Below are 4,465 nucleotides of genomic sequence, written 5' to 3'. Positions count from 1 at the left end.
AGGGGGGGCAAGGCTGGAGAGGAGTCGGTAGAAGACAGAAAGACCACCGACCAACCTGCGGTGATTGAGTGAGAGGCCCAAAGACTCAGCTTCATTGCGGGAGATGCCGATGATCTTAAATGCCCTGGTTTCGACAGCGTGAAGCCGAGAAAGGTGGGAGGCAGGAGCACCAGCCCAGAGGGGAGAGCAGTACTCCATCAGGCTACGGACAAAAGCTTTGTAAGTGGTCAGGAGCTCAAGAGGGCCGAGGAAGGACTTAGCACGACGGAGGATTCCCAGTTGGCGACTGGCTTTTGAGGCGAGGTTGGAAATGTGACTTTCCCAGGAAAGGTCATGGCAAATAGTGAGACCTAGAAGCTTGAAAGAAAAGACTTCTTCCAGAGGATTGTTGAGAAAGTGGATGGGGGGGTTTTGTAAACGGTCCTTTCGAAGAGACATAGTGAGAGTGTGAGATTTGTCTGGATTGAAAGACATGTTCCACGTGTTGGACCAGTTTGTGATTTTATCCAGATCTGCAGTGAGCGAAGAAGCTGCTGCTTGCCGGTCTGAGGGATGACAGATGGTACGGCAGAGGGTGGAGTCATCGGCAAAGAGAAATAGAGGATTTTCCAGAGAGTCCGAGAGATCATTGATGAAAACCAGAAAAAGAACAGGCCCCAGAACGCTACCTTGAGGAACTCCAGCCTGCACAGGAAGAGGGGATGAAAGAACTCCATTTAGGGCCACACGTTGACTGCGACAGGAGAGGAAGTCTGCGAGCCATGAGTGGAGATGGCCTTGGATACCATAGAAAGAGAGTTTGGTGAGTTGGGCAGGGTGCCAGACTGTGTCAAAAGCACGTGATATGTCCAGGGATACGGCTCGGATTTCCTGTCTGGCATTGAGGACCTCCATCCATTGATGGGAGAGCAGAAGCAGCATATCCAGGGTAGAGTGACCTGGTCTGAAACCAAATTGATGATTGGAAATCAAGCCATTGGAGAAGAGGAAGGATTTCATATCTGAAGCGATGATGGATTCCATCACCTTGCTGATGATTGGGAGAAGGCTGATTGGTCTGTAGTTATTGGGATCTGTTTTTGGACCTTTTTTATGCAGGGCAGTGATGTTAGCAGATTTCCAAGCAGATGGCAGATGACCTTGGGCAAATGAGAAGGTGAATAGAACAGAGAGAGGGTGAGCAAGAGCAGAAGAGCAGGCTTTGAGGACACATGGGCTGATTCCGTCTGGACCGGTTGCAGAACTTCTTACATTTCACACTCCAGCGGGCTGGTATTGTTTCCAACAATTGCCTTTTGGACTGTGTGTAAGGCAGGACATTTTCCTGATGGAAATGGACCATATTCTCCAGGATTACGGAGGTGCAGTTGGCATAGCAGATGACATCGCTGTCTATGGCTCCACCGAAGAGGAGCATGACTGGCACCTCGAGGAGCTGATGAAATTGCACAATGCGAAGGCCTCGTTTTCAATTCAAACAAATGCTATATCAAGAATACCAGCATCACCTTCTTTGGTAATACTTACGGTAGACAAGGAATACGGCCTGACCAGCAGAAGGTTCAAGATCTGAGAGCTATTCCAAAACCCGAGAACAAAGCCGAGCTTCAATATTTCATCGGCTTCACGACATTTGTCGCACTTCATCAAGAACTTCAATATGAAATCTGCTACTCTCAGAGACCGTCTCAAAAAGGATTCTGAATTCCAATGGAAGCCGCACCATCAAATTATATTTGATCATCTGAAGAACGTGGTGTCGGAAACATCTCTTCTTCACTACTATCATCCAGAGGAGCCTGTCGACCTCCAATGTGATGCCTTGGTGCAGCATTGCTTCAGGTCCATGGAAACAAGTTAAAGCCAGTGGCATGTGCAAGCAAAACCCGAACAGATACTGAACAACGTTATGCTTGCATTGAACGTGAGCTATTGGCCATTGTGTTTGGCATTGAATGTTTCCATACCTACCTGTATGGTCGCAGTATCATTGTGCTCAACGATCTTAAACCATTGCTGATGATCATTGACAAGCCATTCATCGCCACCCCAGAGAGATTGCAACAAATGCTTGTCAGACTACAAGGGAATAATTTTACAATGGATTACCTCCCTGTGGCAGACAATCAGCTTGCCAATGGCATATCCCACCTTCCTAGTCCACTCAATACAACTACAATGGACTTGGACTTGCATGTGGATTTTGTCCGCTTCTCTTCTGAGAAGTTTTCTCAGCAACAACAGGAAACACTTCGTGATTCTGATCTGAGTCAACTTCGAAACATTATTATCGGTGAATGGCCAGACCGTAAGAAGGACCTCCCAGAGGCTCTTAGGACATACTGGAGTTTTTGGGATGAGTTTGCAATTGAAAATGGTGTAATTCTTAAAGGTGAGAGAGTTATTTTACCTAAGAGTATGAGTATTGACATTCTGCAGAAACTCCACTCGGGCCATTTTGGGCACGAGAAAACCAAACTGCTGGCGTAGGACACTGCGTACTGGTATAACATGAACATTCAACAAGGACTTTGATTGGCCTCTGGACTGCTGTCCTACCTGCCAGCAACACCAGAAATCTCAGCTGCCTGAACCACCACAGCAACCTGACATTCTGCTCAGACCATGCAGTAAAGTTGGATGTGACCTCTTCTACTTTGATGCAGTTCAGTGGCTTGTGAACGCAGATTATAATTCAAAATTTCCTATTGTCTGAAAACTTCCCGAGTCCGCCGCCAGCCACACTATTATTACGACTTTGGGACAGATATTTTTTCTGAGCTTGGAATTCCTGATACGTTTATGAGTGATAATGGTCCTCATTTCTCCACCGTGGAATTTCGTTCATTTGCTCGGAAATGGAATTTTAACCACATCACGTCATCCCCAACGTACCCAAAATCTAATGGATTAATTGAGTGCCAAGTCAAGGCAGTGAAATCTATCCTCCACAAATCAAAAAGTGAAGGAAGCGATTTTCATCTTGCACTGCGAGCTTGGCATTCCACCCGAGTGAGCTACAACTTGGCAAGTCCTGCTCAACTGCCAATGGGCAGAAAAGTCAAATCGCTAGGACCAACTTAACCAGAATCACCAACACGTATAGTACCAACCAGATGACAACCTCATCCACGAGGAGCTGGAGAAGTGCCAAGACTCACCAAAACTCTACCACGATAAGTATACTCGGGCACACGAAATGTCCTGCCTATACCCTGAACGAGTTCGCTTTCAGAACCACAACACTCATTGTTGAGAGCCAGCCATGGTTATCTCCACGTGTGAAGAGCCACGGCCATATTTGCTTGCATCCCCAAATGGTCAAACACTCCAACGCAACCGAATTTACATTCAGGAGCTCCCAGCATGTTTTGCGGTGCCCCATCAATCTACGAGCCAAAACAAGATTTCTGAACCCACAGTGAGCGGAAACAGTGAACCATCTGCAAGGTCTAGTGTTGAACCTGTGAACCATGACTGTGACGTCACTCACACTACCAGAACAGAGATAGTTCGTCAATCTCCCCGGCGCTCTGCCAGTTCTAATCTCATGTTGCCTAATTCACAGAACCGGACAACTGTCCATATGAGGTCTGGCCGAGCTGTGAAAACACCATGCCATCTTGATCTATAAACATTTTGATCTGATGCTTGCATTTATACACTTTGGTTATCTGGTGTCCACAGATTTGGATCGCTGTATTCGTGTTATAATGATCTAATGACACATTGCAGAGATGTATTGGTATCACATTAATTGCTACATTTACTTGATTACGTTTCTTCTTGTGGGAACGAAAGATGTAATGGTATTACATTGGTTTGCATTTGCCTTTGGATATGAAGTGGGAGTTCTGGGTATGCGGTTATGGGAGCGCGACGCCATGATGATTTGAGTACCTGAATAAATGATCGTTCTCTTCAAACATTGTCTTTTTTATAAACCTTCTACATCAAAACTTTGTAACACCACGACGATATCTCCTCACTGATCTTTCACACTGAATTCCCACTTATACCAATATTACACACTCAAAAAAATTGCTCATTTGAGTGTGTGACATCTATGACCAAATTACGATCAAAAAACAAATCACTATGTTAACTTGGTTGTTTTAAACGATAGGATTTATATTTATGTCTGGTGTTGGCTTAATGGTTAGGGGTGGTGGGCTTAGGATTTAGGATCCTGGGTTCAAATCCCACTTTTCTGTTCAATTAATACCGGGTGGGGTTGACTGCTTGTCATCCTTCTGAGAATGGCAAAATGTGTGCCAGCTGGCTGGTATCCTGTGTTGGAGTGGTGACCCGTCCAGAATTGTGCCCAATAGACAAGGAGACTGCTGAGGCAGCACCAACGCTCTGGACAGAGTATGGCCCCAATGGATGGATTTCTATTTGGTGAAGTTAACCCCAGTGGTTACCTTTTTTTTCTACCACCTCTTTTTTTCACCCTTGAGAGTCT

At 45.7% G+C, this 4,465-nt stretch overlaps 1 pseudogene; it reads left to right on the top strand.

Moving 5' to 3' along the window:
* The first annotated feature begins 1,333 nt into the window (after positions 1-1,333).
* Positions 1,334-3,856, top strand: LOC147025305 (uncharacterized; annotated as a pseudogene).
* The last annotated feature ends 609 nt before the right edge of the window (positions 3,857-4,465 follow it).

Source organism: Eptatretus burgeri, chromosome 6, assembly GCF_056783735.1.
Source record: "Eptatretus burgeri isolate ZD-2024b chromosome 6, Ebu_testis_v1, whole genome shotgun sequence".
In the NCBI taxonomy this organism is placed as follows: domain Eukaryota; kingdom Metazoa; phylum Chordata; class Myxini; order Myxiniformes; family Myxinidae; genus Eptatretus; species Eptatretus burgeri.
This window is presented reverse-complemented; position numbering and strand designations above follow the sequence as displayed.